We start from the raw sequence: 17,121 nt of genomic DNA on the forward strand, positions 1-17,121 counted from the left end.
ACTATTTTTTTTTATATTCAATTACATTCTTGGAGGAAAGCTTCATTTGTTGTCATTTGTGGAATAACGCAATCTCATCGTGGTGGCAGTTCAGAGTTCTGTGATTTCGACGTGACTCATTATGACACAGCTGTTTTAAAGAGTATCAAACACGATATCCCTCAATTCACTTCTCGTTTATGTCTGAGCTTGGCTTAGCAATAGGCTCAGATCTGAGTATGCGATGTGAGTGTGGGTTAAGATTCAGGAAGGCTTAGATATGGAAGGGGAGTGAGACAAGGACAGAGGTGGGTAAATAAATGAGGTGGCCTCAAGGTGAGAGGTGGATTACACATGAAATCATTGACGCATTTCAAAAGTGGAAAGGCAGGAGAAAATAAAATTCAATTTGCTTCATTTTAAAAATTGTAGCAGTAGAATTGTATTATCCAAAAAGCATTAAAAATTCTAAATATTTTACTGTGGTTTTATTCTGTTTTTCTGTAAAAAGATGGTATGGCCTCTCAAAAACCAACAATTTAGTAAGCATAGCATTATGACAAATAATTCTGAAAATGACAATCAAGTAATCAAGTTCTGTAAGTTTATGACCTATAAACAAATGAGAATGAGAAGTCAAATGTACTCCTTGTTTTCCCTTGCTCTTACAATGTAATCTGAATTTCAGGAGTAACTTCTGAATGTATTTATATCAGGCAGATGGTTCTGTTGCCTACTATTAGTTTGAAAAGAATAGAAGAAGGTATAGATAGGTGACTGGAGAAGGAAAACACTACTAAGCAGACATTAATAGAACGCAGATTTTTAAAGCCAAATCAGTTTTGAAAATGTATACATAAAACTGTGCAAAAGAATTTCTCTAGTTTTTTCCTGTATTATTTAATGGTTGAAGCCTGTAGACTTTTAATTTAATTTAATTTAATTTTTTTTTTTTTTTTTTTCTTCTGAGACAGAGTCTTGCTCCATCGCCCAGGCTGGAGTGCAGTGGCACAATCTCGGCTCACTGCAAGCTCCGCCTCCCGGCTTCACGTCATCCTCCTGCCTCAGTCTCCTGAGTAGCCGGGACTACAGGCGCCCGCCATCACGCCCGGCTAATTTTTTGTATTTTTAGTAGAGAAGGGGTTTCACCGTGTTAGCCAGGATGGTCTCAATCTCCTGACCTCCTGATCCACCCGCCTCGGCCTCCCAAAGTGCTGGGATTACAGGCGTGAGCCACCGCCCCGGGCTGTAGACTTTTTTTTTTCTATGTTTTAACGGTAAAAATATACCACTTCAAAACTTTCAGTGACAATTCCAACTGGATTAGCCAAACCATATGGAATAACGTTTTTTGTTTTCTTTTGTTTTTGTTTTTAACAAAACCGTGCAGTTTATTTTGAAGAAAATATGGTTATCATTAATGTTATTTTTTATTTTCTTTCAATCTCCTATCTGATTCAAGTAATGAATTTTAAGTTTCTGTTTAGTAAGTTTATTGCAAATGTGCCAGAATTTGACATCTGCAATTCTTAGTATATGTTATGTTAAGAAAAACAAAATGTTATTTTAATTAGGTATGATTTCAGCCTCATAAACAAAATCATGAAGTACTGTTTTCCTTTTGCTTCCCAGGAATAGATGTTCATCCAGACCGTAGTTCTCAAATAGGTAAGCATATTAGAACTGGCGTTCACTTGGGAAACTTCTATAAATTGTAAATCCTTCCTTTCTCTCTTCAACACTCTTTCCAAGTTTCTTCCAGGTATTTTGCTATATCTTATGTTAAGCACAATTGCCAGCCATTGCAGTATATTCTGCAGCTACAAGGTCCGTGGACTACTACAAAGACTTTTAGTTTCTTTCAATTCTGATAAGAAAATAAATGACATGATATAGTGGGATAAGTGCTATGATGGGTAAAATGAACTTTATGAAGACAGCCTCTCAAACAAATTTATGCAATAAGGCAACTTATCAGAGGAAGTGAAATCTAAGTTGAGGGTTGAAAGATGACTATAACTAGTTATAAAAGGGGATTTTATGTGTAAGGGTGTATGTATTTAGGAGTGTGGTTTGAGTTTGAAGATTGTTGTAAAGAACATTTTAAGCAAATGTGTATTCTAAGAATATGCAAAAGTATGAAGGAAAGAGTCAGGATATATTGAATACATTATTGTAGTTTCAAAAAATGGTGCATGATTAATGAAGTGAGAGAAGATATTTAGGAGATTTAGGCTGATTATAAAGAGCTGGAGGAAGGAGTTCACCCTTTATCCTGAGAAGATAAAGTGAAAACTTTAAATAACAGACATCATATTTGTGATTTTGAAAAAATTATTGATAACAGAGAAGCAAGAGGCTGGAGGCAATTAGACAGTAATGTAGTGTCTTAGTCAATTTGTGCTGTGATAACAAAATGCCTGAAAGTTAGTAGTTCATAAAGAGCAGAAAATTATTTTCTCACCATGTTGGAGTCTGCAAAGTTCAAGATCAAGGTGCCAACAAATTCAGTCTGGTGAGAGCTGCTCTCTGCTTCCAAGGTGCCTTGTTGCTGTGTCCTCACATGGTGGAAGGTGGAAGAGCAAGCTAGCTGAACACTGTGTAAAGTCTCTTTCTTTTATAAGATCTTTAATCTCATTCCTGAGGAAGGAGCCCTCGAGGCCTAATCAACTCTTACAGTCCCCACTTCCCAATACTTTCACATTGGCAACACCTGAATTTTGGAGAAGGTACATTCAAACCATAGCATGTAGTAATCCAGGTGATAAATTATAGTAAAAAAAAATCATGAGAGTGTTAATGAAGAAAAGATTATGGAAACAAAATATTGAGTCCATATTTGTCTCATCTGGATGTGTGGAACATTTTAATAAGGTATTTTAGATATATTTTTACTCTGTCTACCACCCAGAAAATTTTCCTGAACAGTTTATAACATGAAGTATCTTGCTTCATGTAATACTTATAATTTATATATTTTAATAAATTATTTCAATAAAAATATTCATGTGTTTTTCTTTAAGAAAACACCTCTCATGATTCCTTAACCCTCTCTAAGTACTTCCCATGTTCTGTTCCCTTCAAAGGCAGATGTCTCAAAATTTACACTACCGAAATTGTCTGACTTTTATTTACTTGTTAATCTACTCTTGGATTCTGCTCCCAATACTTCCCTTGCCAAGGCCCGTAATGACATCTATATTGGAATAGTCAGTGGATGTACTTCTGTCATCATTTGATCACTCTGTTCTGGAAACGTTTGCTTCCCTTGAAACTACAACCTTGTTTTTTTACCCATCTCTTTTGCTTCTCTGTCTCAATCTCTTGTCCTAGATGCTCCTCTTCTTACTAACCTCCAGCTACTGAAGTTCTTCAGGGCATGCATATCTCTTCTTTCTTCTAATTTGTCTTCTAATCTAATTAATTTTATAATTCCAAAAAGTATCAGTGTGGCAATACATGAACAGATTATAGCTATTCTAGTTAAATTTTCTTATTTGAATTGTAAAATCTTGTGTTCAAAAACTTATTTGATATATCCATTTGATTGGTTATAAAGATCCCAAGAGTTTACAGAGGCACTAATCCTATTTATGAGGGCCCCTTCCCTATGATTTACTCACCTTCGAAATGCCCCACCTCTTAATACTATCACATTGGGGATTGGATTTCAATATATGAATTTTAGAAGGACACAAACATTCGGATTATAGCAAGAAACAATAGTATTCTACTAAGCAGGTAACGGCTCATATATACCCCAGTTTATGACTTAATATAGATGTAGTAGTTTTTCAGAAATTTGTCTTTGGATAAGAAGTTAAATCTTATGTTTTGGATGACCATTGCTAAAAATAAATTCCAAGTACTTTCTAAATTAGGAGGGATAATTCTCCTTTGAATTATATACTCCATTAAAACACTTTAGAGCTGGAAAAATAAAAGAAATTTATAACAATGAGTTTTTTTAGATCACCCAGGCATAAATAAAGGATACTCAGCTATAAAAATGGCTAAACAAGGACTTGATGATTTTTCATAATTGATGTATGCTACTTGTATTTTCATTACTTCATACGCTACTTGTAATTTCAGGAATGCTGTGTTCTAAGAGAATAAATTTTGCTTTAAAAGATACGAGAATATGATTGGGTGCAGTGGCTCACGCCTGTAATCTCAGCACTTTGGGAAGCCTAGATAGGAGGATAATTTGAGCCCAGGAATTCAAGACTAGACTAGGCAACATGGTGAAACTCTGTCTGTGCAAAAATACTTGGTGACATGTGCCTTTAGTCCCAGCCACTCAGGAGGCTCACTTGAACCCTGGGAGAATCACTTGAACCCTGGGAGGTTGCAGTTGCAGAGAGCCGAGATTATGCCACAGTACTCCAGTCTGGGTGATAGAGTGAGACTCTGTCCCAGCCCAAACAAAGAAAAAAAAGATAAGAGAGTAAGAAATTAAAATAAAAGCTTTTATGACTTACATTTCCTTCCCTGGATCAAGGAAAACTGTTTAAAAAAGCAGGGTAGGCAGATACAAGGAACATTAGGTGAAGAGGCTATTGCTGCATAGGAGGGGAACACATCTACGGTGACAGATGAGGTGGCAGCTACATTTCACCTCTTGAGAGAATATCTGAACTATTATCAACCCACTTGATACCTAAGAACTCAGTTTTACCTAACCATATGTGTTAAAATAGTATCACACTACTAAGGTCCCCTGTTGCTCATCCAAACCTCACTATCCCCATGAAACATGGGACTCTCCTAATTACTCCCCTATATTATCATGCACTGCCTCTGATGACATTAACACAGAAGTCCTCAACATGTTACAGATTGTTGTGCACTGCAGTAGCTGTTTTATGTGAGAGATCTAGGTCTTGGTAAGTTATGTGCATTCTTATCACCACATTCTCTTGCCCAGAATGACTGGTCCGAAGAGTGAACACGTAACTGTTGGAAGATCAATTGCACTCCCTTTTTTGGCATTGACATATAAAACAATGTTTTCATCTAGGATTTGTGGACTGAGATTATCAGTAGCCATGTTCCACACCCTAGGAACACGCAGAGACAAAACAAAACAAAAATCTAACTAGAAAGAGATAAAAGTCCCCAGTCCCCAGTCCCAATTCCTAAATTCCTAGTGTGCAGCTCTTCCTTGACATCTGTCAGCTATTTGAGTGTATTTACTTGTATATAAACTAATAATTTTCTTGTTTTGCTCCATTTGTTATGGGTTGATTTTCTGTTGTTTGCCAGCTAATGGATCCTAATAAATACATTAATATAAAAGCTGAGAAATGCGGCTAAAAAAAGTAATGTGTCATATCCAATTAGATGATGTGAGAACATAACATTTAAATTATTTTCTTTATCTCCTATATGTCGTGACTTATAAAATTGAGAGAAATAACATACCACAATAAATTTGGAATAAGTCTGAATTCTGTGTCCAAGCACTTTGGTGTACTCTGTGCATATATATGACAATAATCTATTATTATGCTTAAGAATAGGTATTAATTGCAGTATTTGAAGAGTAAAGCTCTACAAGTTGATGAGTTATCAGTAACTTGTATTTGTAGTTGGATCTGCACCAGGAGATCAGTTTCATAATGGGGCTATCATTTTGCGAAATGCAATAACAATTAACAACACATTATTAAGAGCCAAATAATCCTTAACAAAACAAAAAAATCTGGTGTGAATTTAAAGCACTATATCCATGTGAAGGGAAAATACAGTTCTGGAGTTCTCAGAAGTGTGTTCAATCTGGAATTGATTACAGTTTCTCACTTCACCAGTATAAAGAATGAGCAGGAAGATTTGAAGTAGGAAGCGATGTGTGTGTACATGGAGTGGGCTGGTACAGTCAGGGGCTAATCATGGTTGGCTAACATGGAGAGACTTTGAAGGAGAACTGACTAAAATACAACTTGTAAACTCTTAGGCATTTTCCTGTGACTAATAACCACCACCAGATGTGTCCAGATGACAACAGCTTGAAAAGATTCTGAGACCATTTTTTCCCCCTCTAAATGTGTTGTTTACAGCCTTATTGTCTACGAATGATTATTACAAATGGAGAGAAATTGGATGGAGTCACAATTGGAAACACTACAATTCTGATTCAGGAGAAATATTTGAAAGGCCTTTCAAAAAATTTTAAATAAATCTATTTCAGTCATTCATTAAATGTAATCCATATGAAACGTTAGGAGCCTTGCGGATACAAGGATGAGAAGAAAATGTGGCATTTTATCTAAAGTCTAAAATTTTGTAGGAAAGATGACATGATAATACAGCTTCATGTTTGCTGAACAAACTAATTCTGGAGAGAGACGAGATTAGCTAAAATACGTGACAAAAGAGAGGTTTCACCAAAGCACTCTGTGAGATCAGAAGAGGATGAGGTGCTTTGGGCACATCCACATGGGTACCTGGGATGATGTGAGACTTGAGAGGAGTCTTCAACATAAAGAGGAAAGAAACGTCGGAAATATTATACCAAGCTCATCTGGGAAATGGGGAGTAATACAATTTATGTCAGCATGTACAGTATATGTCAACTCTTAGAATGATGTTAAGTTAGTATTAATTTTCCAAGGGCATTTTAAATGTCTGAATAGAAGTGTAGACCTTCTTCTATAGTTAAGTGAAAGTGTTCAAAGTCACTGAGCAATGGAGTGACGTTATCAGAGCAGGGTTTTAGAAATAAAAATGAATTGAATTTTTACAAATGAAATAAGAGCAAGAGACACTCTAAGTAGGAAGTCCAATTGGGAAATTTGCCATAGTCTAGAAAGCAAATCATAAGGATCCAAAGGATAGTAGTGGGAGCAAAGACCAGATTCAGGGAAAACTGAAAAATAAAACAAATGCAGCAAACAGCAGGACAGGACTAGAAGGCAGGCTCTTCACTAAGACACTCTTAAAGTCTTCACGTGTATGCCCATGTGTTCCTGATAGCACTGGACTTTTCATCCTTGTCTTGTGCCGGTTTTCAAGGGAATTCTTCCAGCTTTTTCCCATTCAGTTTGATATTGGCTGTGAGTTTTTCATAGATAGCTGTTATACTTTTAAAATATGTTCCTTTAATGCCTAGTTTGTTGAGGGGTTTTAACATGAAGGAATGTTGGATTTTATTGAAAGCCTTTTCTGCATCTATTGAAATAATTATGTGGTTTTTGTTTTTATTTTGTCTATGTGACAAATCACATTTAATGATCTGCATATGTTGAAGCAACCTAGTATCCCAGGAGGAAAGCCTACTTGATCATGATGCATTAGCTTTTGATGTGATGCTGGATTCGGTTTGCTAGTATTTTGTTGAAGATTTATGCATCAATGTTCATCGAGGATATTGATCTGAATTTTTTTTTTCATCGTTGTGTATCAGGATGATGCTGGCCTCATAGAATGAGCTGGTGAAGAATTAATCCTTCTCAATTTTTGGTGTAATTTCAGTAGGAATGGTACTAGTTATTTATTCTTTTACTTCTGGTAGACTTTGGCCATGAATCTGTCTGGTCCTGGGCTTTTTTGGTTTGTAGACTTTTTATTACTGATTCAACTTTAGAACTCATTATTGGTCTGTTCAGGAATTCAATTTCTTCCTGATTCAGCTTTGGAAAGTTGTGTGTGTCCAGGAATTGATCCATTTCTTCTAGATTTTCTAGTGTGTCTGCATAGAGATGTTCAAAGTAGTCTCTGATACTTTTTTTTTTATTTCTGTGGGGTCAGTGGTAGTGTTCCCCTTTTTATCTCTAATCGTGTTATTTGGATCTTCTCTCTTTTTTATTAGTCTAGCTAACAGTCTGTATATCTTATTTTTTTTAAAGAACCAATTCCTGCGTTCATTGATGTTTTGTATGGTTTTTCACATCATCTCACTTTCCTTCACTTCAGCTGTAATTTCGATTAGTTCTTGTCTTCTGCTAGCTTTGGGGTTGGTTTATTCTTGCTTCAACAGTTCTTCTAGTTGTGATGTTAGGTTGTTAACTTGGAATCTGTCCAACTTTTTGATGGGGGCATTTAGTGCTGTAAATTACACTGTTAGTACTACCTTACCTGTGTCCCAGAGATTCTGGGGTATTGTATCTTTGCTCTCATTAGTTTCAAATAATTTCTTGATTTCTGCCTTAATTTCATTATTCATCAAAAAATCATTCCAGAGCAAGTTAGTTTCCATACAATTGTATGGTTTTGAGTGATTTTCTTTGTGTTGATTTCTATTTTTATTGTGCTGTGGTCCAAGAACATGGTTGGTATGAGTTTGGTTCTTTTGCATTTGCAAAAGATTGTTTTATGTCCCGTTGTGTGTTCAGTTCAGGTACTGAATGTTTGTTAATTTTCTGCTTCTATTATGTGTCTAATACTGTCAGTGGGGTGTTGAAATCTCTCATTGTTATTGTGTGGGAATCTAAGTCTCTTCATAAATCTCTAAGAATTTGCTTTATTAATCTGGGTGCTATGTTGGGTGTGTATATATTCAGGATAGTTAGATATTCTTTTTGAACTGAATCCTTTACCATTATTGGTGCAATGGTCATTGTGGTTTCAGACCGTGAATTTTAGATCAGTATAACTAAGCTCAAACACATCTTTACTAATCAAAATAGGAACCATTATAATCAACACATTTTTGCCAATGAGAAATAAGTTTGTTTATTCCTGTAGTGTAAAAATCTGTGCTTTGGGATTTGACAAACTCTTGGAAAGCATTTTCTGCATCTTGCTTGTTGTGAAAGCATTTTCCCTGCAAAAAGTTGTCGGGATGCTTGAAGACGTGGTAGTTGGTTGGTGAAAGGTAAGGTCAATATGGGAGATGAAGCAAATTTCATAGCCCAGTTTGTTCAACTTTCGAAGTGATGGTTGGAAAACATGCAGTCGGATGTTGTCATGGAGAAGAATCGGCCCCTTTCTGTTGACCAATGCTGGCTGCAGGCGATAGAGTTTTCAGTGCATCTCATCAATTTACTGAGCTTACTTCTCATATAATGGTTTCAATGGGATTCAGAAAGCTGTAGTAGATCAGACTGGCAGCAGACCACCAAACAGTGACCATGACCTCCTTTTGGTGCAAGCTTGGCTTTGGGAAGTTCTTTGGAGCTTCTTATCGGTCCAACCACTGAGCTGGTCATTGCCGGTTATTGTATAAAATCCACTTTTTGTCACACGTCACAATCCAATTGAGAAATGGCTCATTGTTGCTGTGCAGAATAAGAGAAGATGACATTTCAAAATGACAAGTTTTTTAATTTTTGTTTGGCTCATGAGGCATCAATAACTGGGTACTTATGGAGCTTTTTCACCTTTCCAATTTGCTTCAAATGCTGAACGATCATAGAATGGTTGATATTGAGTTCTTCAGCAACTTCTTGTGTAGTGTGAGAGGATCAGCTTTGATGATCACACTCAATTTACCATATCCTTTGAAAAACTTCTTGAATCACCACTGAACTGTACATTTGTTAGCAGTTCCTGGGTCAAATATGGTGTTGATATTGTAAGTTGTCTCCATTGCTTTATGACTCATGAACTTGAATTAAAAAATCGCTCAAATTTTCTTTTAGTCTAACATCATTTCCATAACCTAAAATAAACATAAAATAAACAGCAAATAATAAGTCATTAGCAAAAAACCACAAGGCGAGAAATGCCCATTAAAATGATGTGTAACATAACCACATTTATTTAGGAATATATCCCAATATCAAACAACAATTTCCAACAATGCAAAAACTGCAATTACTTTTGCACTCACCCAGTATAATGCTCTTCTTTATCTTTTAAAAATCTTTGTTGGTTTAAAGCCCATTTTATCTAAAATTAGGATACTAATTCCTGCTTTTTCTGTTTTCCATTTGCTTGGTAGATTTTTCTCCATCCCTTTATTTTGAGGCTATAGGTGTCACTGCATATAAGATTGGTCTCTTGGTGATATCATACCATTGGGTTTTGCTTCTTTATCCAGCATGCCACTGGGTCTTTTAATTGGGGCATTTAGCCTGTTTACATACAAGGTTAATATTGATATGTGCAGATTTGATCCCATCATTATATTGTTATGAGGTTGACTGGTTTGTGTGATTGCTTTATGGTGTCATTGGTCTGTGTACTTATGTGTGTTTTTTTAGTGACTGGTAATCATCCTTTCTTTTCATATTTAGTGCACTTTTCAGGACCTCTTGTAAGGCAGGTTTGGTGAGCATTTGCTTTTGCTCAGCATTTGCTTGCCTGTAAAGGATCTTATTTCTCCTTCACTTATGAAGCTCAGTTTGGCAGGATACAAAGTTCCTGGTTGGAAATTATTTTCTTTAAGAATGCTGAATATAAGCTCTGAATCTCTTTCTGGCTTGTAGTGTTTCTCCTGAAAGGCCAGCTGTTAGCCCCAGGGGCTTCCCTTTGTAGGTGGCCTGTCCCTTCTCTCTAGCTTCCTTTAACATTTTGTTCTCTCATTTTGACCTTGTAAAATCTCATTATTGTGTCTTGGAGATGGTTCTCCCAGGGGTTCTCTGCATTTTCTGAATTTGAATATTGGTCTGTCTAGCAAGGTTGGGGAAGTTTTCATGGATGATATCCTGAAAAATATTTTCCAAGTTGCCTACTTTCTCCCCATCTCTTTCAGGAATGCCAATGAGTCACAGGTTTGGTCTCTTTACATAATCCCGTATTTTTCAGAGGTTTTGTTTATTCTTTTTTATCCTTTTTTCTTCATTTTTTGTCTGAGCTATTGCAGAGAGTCAGTCTTCAAGCTCTGAGATTCTTTCCTCAGCTTGGTCTATTCTGCTGTTAATGCTTGCAATTTCATTATGTAATTCTTTTACTTTGTTTTATAGCTCTCTCACTCTCAAATCAGTTTGTTTCTTAATGGCTTGTCTTTTTTTTTTTTTTTTTTTTTTTTTGTTTCTTTGGCTTTCTGTGTTCTCATGAATGTTGATCAACTTTGTTTTTATCCTTATTCTGAATTCTGTTTCTGTCATTTCAGCCATTTCAGCCTTAGAACCACCCTTGCTGGGGAACTAGTGTGGTCATTTGGAGAAAAGAAGTTACTCTGGCTTTTTGAGTTGTGAGAGTTTTTGCACTACTTTTTTCTCATCTATGTGAGCTGGTGTTCCTTTAACTGTGGCATAAATTCAGTACAGTCAGTGAACTTCTTTTCTAGATGGTTTCAGAAGGCTGAGACTTTGTGCAGGCTGTTTATTTGCAGATGAATTATTGTCTTTGGTTTCATATGGGGTATATTGTAAAGTATTTTTGGTGTTGATATTTTGGACTATGATCCAGTAGATGGCACTTAAGCATAATGGCCATTCAGTAGACTCTTGCACAGTCATATGACTTCTCTGTATTTCCTCATGATTTCAGTCATGCTCCCTCTCAATGCTCCTGAAGTGTGGGCTCATCTCTCACTTGAGTGCTGGCTTCAGATCTCAGCTTGATACTCCCAGGTTACACACCACAGCTCTGGGGTGATCTCAGGCTTTCTGTTCCCTCCCCAACTTGGAAGCAGCAGGAGAAGGGACCCTAGAAGTAGTTGTGGCATAGGGTCTTTCACTTGTCTCTTGGGGGTCCACCACAGAGAGATATGGAGCCACTATCAATCAGTGTGATTGGTCCAGGATGGGGCATCTCTGCTAGGCCCAAACTGGGAGAGCCTTGCCTGGTGACTAGTGGCAGCGGGGTGGTATAGCGGGGAGACCTGGGAAAGACAGGCTTCCTCTCCTCGTTAGGGTGGCTGCATCTTGCTGAATGTGTGTGTAAAGCACTCAGGGTCTTTGCTGCTTCTCTGGTCTGAGAGCAAGGGCAGTACCACTGCAGTGGAAGTTGTAGTGGGGCTTTCAGTTGCCTCTGGGAGCTCCACCTCAGAGAAACAAGGAGTTGCTGCTACTGGGAATAGTCAGTCAAGGGGTGGGGCAGTTGCTCTACTGACCCAAGTTGTGGGCTCTGCTTGGTGAAAAGTGGGGGAACGAGGGCTCACAGGGAGAAGAGACTGTTCTCCTCTCTGTATGCTGACTGTAGTGTTCTGGAAGTTCAGGTGAACTCCTCAAAGTCTTTGTTTCTTCTTAGATCAAGGGCAGCAGGGGCAGGACCATTGTTGTGGCCGTAGTAGGGATGCTGTCACTTGCCTCTGGGAGCCTCTTAGGGAGACACAGAGCCACTAGCAGTGGGAATGTTCAGCCAGGGATGGGGTAGTTGTTCTTGGTACCAAGGCAGGGACCCTGCCTGGTGAGGGGAGAAGGTGAGGGCTCACAGGGAAGAGAGACTGGACTCCTTTTCAAATGAGCTACCATATACTGGTGGTGCCAGAATAACAATTAGGCTCTTTATTTCTTCTCTCACCCAAGGGTGGTTAGGGCAGTACCATTGCAGCTGCAGTGGCAGAGGTGTTGTGGATTCTCTCTGGGAATTCCTTTTCAGAGAAATGCAGAGCTGCTTCTGACTGAAATGTTCAAGGGGGAGCAAGGGAATTGTGCTGGAGTTGGGAGGTCCCACCCAGTGAAGAGAAGCAAGGACAGAAACCCACATGGAAAACAGTCTGTCCACTTTTCTGTGGGATGGCTGCACTGTGCTGGGGAGCCATGCCACTGCCTACTCACCACATACTCCCCAGAACTCACAGGGTATAGTGGCAAGGGTTGTGAGACAGCAAGAATGGCCTCTGGCTTCTCACTCTCAGAGCTCTGTCCCAGGAAGGTGCAGAGCTGCTACTGGCCCAAGATCCTTGGTTGGATGTGGCTGGAGTCCCAATTTAGTAGGTCTTGCCCCATGAGGAGAAGGAGGAGCCATTTGGGAGCCACATAAAAAATAGCCTGACTGCTTTTCCATGGGATGGCTACACTGCAATGGAGATCCACACCTCTCCCTAATCACTACTCGAGACAGAGGGCTATGGAGGCGGGGGCTGCAAGACAGCAAAAATGCTGGTCAGCCTCTCTTTCTGGGAGCTTCATCCCAAGGAAGTACAGAGCTATTACCTGCTGAGAACCCAGAGGGTTGGTGGCTGGAGACCCAGGCAGGTGGGCCTTAGCCTGTGAGATGCAGTGGAGGTGAGGCTTGCAGTCCATTGCTGCTCAAGACCCTGGATTTAGTTCTTTTCCTGGGGCATGTGAGAGAGCCTGTCCTCCTCCACAGCCAGAGTTGCCGCCACTAATTCTGGGATGTCCAGGGAGTCAAGGCTCCAGAGACTCTGCATGTGCCTGAGCAGCAGCTCTGCCCACACTCCACATAGCTCTCTGTGTTGGTCTGGGGCCCCTGGTTGGGGGCTCACTGGGCGTCTCCTGAGTTCAGGGTTGCAAAGGTCCATGGAAGAATTGTGGGTGCCCAGGGACTCTTACTCATTCACCATTTTCCCATGTTGAGGAAGCCTCCCCTGACTTTGTGATAGTCTTGGGTGAGTGGTCATCCTGTCTTGCTTCTCTCCATTCTCCTTAGGTCGAGTTGTTTCCTTGATGAATCCCAATGTGTCTACCTAGATACTCCAGTTGAAGATCTAGTAATTAAAGGTATTCTTTATTCAATGAATATTGTAGTATAAACTATTAATTTCTGCCTCAGTCTTTCAAGACTCTATAAATTAATTGTTCTAATGCTGATCCTATGTTTGGCAAGAAAATTGGTTAGAGAAATGTAGTTAGAGAAATAGTAGAAGAAAATCCATTGATTTTATTTTCCTCTTTATGTTAATTTTTTGAAGGTCTCTTTACACCAGAGCTAAGATCATGAATAAAGGAGCAGCTTTGGGTCTGCAGAGATTATATAGGACTGTATGTTTCTGGCAGGTCATTTGCCATCATTGCAAGGAGTGTACATAGATGTCATCATTGCAAAGGATGTGAGAGGTAATTGCTTTATTGTATTAGAAGCAAACAGATATCCTGGTTCAAATGACTGAAACTCAAGTATTGGCAATATTAATGAACTTCAGGAAAAATTTAATTGAACTCTGTTAGAGCAAAATAAGTTAGGGACTTAACATTTTAATCAAATGTTGTATTGTTCTGCCATATTAAGAAAAAAATTCTGGGTTTTTTTTTTTTTTTTTTTTGTAATAAAAATGGCCTAATGAACAGTTTCTAAAGTTAACCAAATTAAGTTTAAATTACTTTTCAGGAAAAATTTATTCAAAAATGCACTTATTAAAATTTCTTCCACTGAGCTGGATCCTTAATTTACATACTTGTTTGTAGATTCTGTTTCTCTAAGTATTCTTGAAAAATTCGTATAGAATATTTCTTGTAATCTCAAGTTTATTGTTATTATGGTCAACCACTAATTACTTGAAGAATGTAATATAAAATTTTTCATCTTTTATGAAGTCTCTGAGTTACCTTTTGATACAGTTTGCCTGTGTCCTCACCCAAGTCTCATCTTGAATTGTAGCTCTTATAATCCCCACGTGTTGTGGGAAGGACCTGATGGGAGGTAATTAAATTATAGGGGTAGGTTTTCCTGTGTTGTTCTTGTGATAGTGAATAAGTCTCATGAAATCTGATGGTTGTATAAAGGGCAGTTCCCCTGCACATGCTGTCTTGCTTGCTGCCATGTAAATGTGCCTTTGCTCCGCCTTCACCTTCTGTGATGATTGTGAGGCCTCCTTAGCCATGGAAACTGTGAGTCCATTAAACCTCTTTTTCTTTATAAATTACTCAGCCTTGGGTATTTCTTCATAGCAGTATAAAAATGGACTAATACAGTAAATTGGTACTGGTAGAGTGGAGTACTGCTATTAAGATACCTGAAAATGTGGAGGCAACATTGGAACTGGGTAACAGGCAGAGGTTGGAACAATTTGGAGGGCTCAGAAGAAGACAGGAAGATGTGGGAAAGTTTGGAACTTCCTAGAGACTTGTTGAATGGCTTTCACCATAATGCTGATAGTAATATGGACAATAAAATCCAGGCTAAGGTGGTCTCAGATTGAGATGAGGAATTTGTTGGAAACTGGAGTAAAGGTCACTCTTACTATGCAAAGAGATGTGCTGCATTTTGCCCCCACCCTAGAGATCTGTGGAGAGATGATTTAGGGTATCTGGTGGAAGAAATTTCTAAGCAGCAAAGTGTTCAAGAAGTAACAGGGCATAAAAATTTGGAAAATTTGCAGCTTGACGATGTGGTAGAACAAAAAGTCCATTTCCTGGGGAGAAATTCAAGCCACTGTAGAAATTTGCATAAGTAACGAGGAACCAAAGGGTAATCCCCAAGACAATGGGGAAAATGTCTCCAGGGCATATGAGAGAACTTCACAGCAGCCCCTCACATCACAGGCTCAGGGACCTGGGAGGAAAAAATGATTTTGTGGGCCTGGTTCAGGACTTCCTTCCTGTGTGCAGCTTAGGGACTTGGTGCCCTGTGTCCCACATGCTCCAGTCATGGCTAAAAGTGGCCAAGGTGCAGCTCAGGTCATTGCTTCAGAAAGTGCAAATCACAAAGTCTTGATAGCTTCCATGTGGTGTTGGTCCTGTGAGTGCACAGAAGTCGAGAATTGAGTTTTGGGAACCTCTGCCTAGTTTTCAGAGGATGTATGGAAACAGCTGGATGTCCAGGCAGAGGTGTGCTGCAGGGGTGGAGCCCTCATGGAGAACCTCTGCTAGGGCACTGCAGAAGGCAAATGTAGGGTGAGAGCCTCCACACAGAGTCCCTATTGGGATACTTCCTTGTGGAGCTGTGAGAAGAGAGCCACCATCTTCCAGATCCCAGAATGGTAGATCCACTGAAAGCTTGAACTGTGCACCTGAAAAAGCCACAGACACACAATGCCAGCCCAGGAAAGCAGCCAGGAGGGAGGCTGTACCCTGCAAAGCCACAGGGACAGAGCTATCCAAGGCTGTGGGAGCCCACCTCTTGTATCAGCATGACCTGGATGTGAAACATGGAGTCAAAGGAGATAATTTTGGAGTTTTAAGATTTGACTGCCCCATTGGATTTTTGACTTGCATGGGGCCTGCAGCCTCTTCATTTTAGTCAATTTCTCCCATTTGGAATGGCTGTATTTACCCAATACCTGTACTCCTATTGTATCTAGGAAGTAACTAACTTGCTTTTGATTTAACAGGCTCATAGGCAGAAGGAACTTGCCTCATCTCAGATGAGACTTTGGATACAGACTTTTGAGTAAATGCTGAAATGGGATAACACTAGGGGGGACTCTTGGAAAGGCATGGTTGGTTTTGAAATGTGATGACATGAGATGTGGGAGGGGCTGGGGATGGAATGATATGATTTGGCTTTGTCCCCACCCAAATCTCATCTTGAATTGTAGCTCCCACAATTCCCATGTATCCTAGGAGAGACCCAGTGGGAGGTAATTTAATCGTAGGGGTGGATTTTCCCCTCCTGTTCTCATGGTAGTGAATAAGTCTCATGAAATCTGATGGTTTTATAAAGGGCAGTTCCTCTAAACATGTTCTCTTGCCTGCCACCATGTAAGATGTGCCTTTGCTACTCCTTCACCTTCTGTGAAAATTTTGAGGCCTCCCTAGCCATGGGGACTGTGAGTCTATTAAACCTCTTTTTCTCTGTAAATTACCCAGTCTTGGTTATTTCTTCATAGTAGTAAAAAAATAGACTAATACACCTTTTATCTTTCAGACTTTTCTATATTTTTGTAACTTTTTGTGAGACTTCATAAAAGTTTAGAAAATGCATTAGTTAATTGCGTTATTGCTAAAAGTGAAAGTCATCTAGCAGTCTTATTCACATATGGCCTAGTTTTTCAAGAGTTTTTCAGAACCTAGGTTGGCTAGAAAATCACCAGTCTTTTCTCATTATATTGTAGAAATTTCATCAATGAGTATCGTCAGATGTTGTGTAAGACCTTACAAAGACCCCACAGAAGTAAAGGCAATAATCCTATTCGTAAAAAAACAAATTGATAACAAAAAACAAAACAAAACAAACTAAAAAGTACTTGAAACTTCAAGAAATGTTTTTCCAATAATTGAAAATAAATAGCTGTTCAGATGAATATAAAATAATAAATCTCAATAAATTAAATTCAGCTGCCATTTTTGGATAATTAATTGGTATATGTTTGAATATGTGTGCATATTGTGTAACAATGATACTGGCTGTAAGCTCATATTGGGTTCTTTTTCTGCTACCTATAATAGATTTGTGAGTGTCTTCAAC

General features: G+C 38.7%; 1 long non-coding RNA gene across 1 annotated transcript; it reads left to right on the forward strand.

Moving 5' to 3' along the window:
* The first annotated feature begins 718 nt into the window (after positions 1 to 718).
* On the forward strand, positions 719 to 17,121 carry LOC126940496 (uncharacterized). Its single transcript, XR_007720776.1, has 5 exons — positions 719 to 742; positions 1,612 to 1,647; positions 13,426 to 13,496; positions 13,688 to 13,832; positions 14,104 to 17,121. It is a non-coding gene; the product is annotated as an uncharacterized LOC126940496 (long non-coding RNA).

This window comes from Macaca thibetana, chromosome 17 (genome assembly GCF_024542745.1).
Source record: "Macaca thibetana thibetana isolate TM-01 chromosome 17, ASM2454274v1, whole genome shotgun sequence".
Classification (NCBI taxonomy): Eukaryota; Metazoa; Chordata; class Mammalia; order Primates; family Cercopithecidae; genus Macaca; species Macaca thibetana.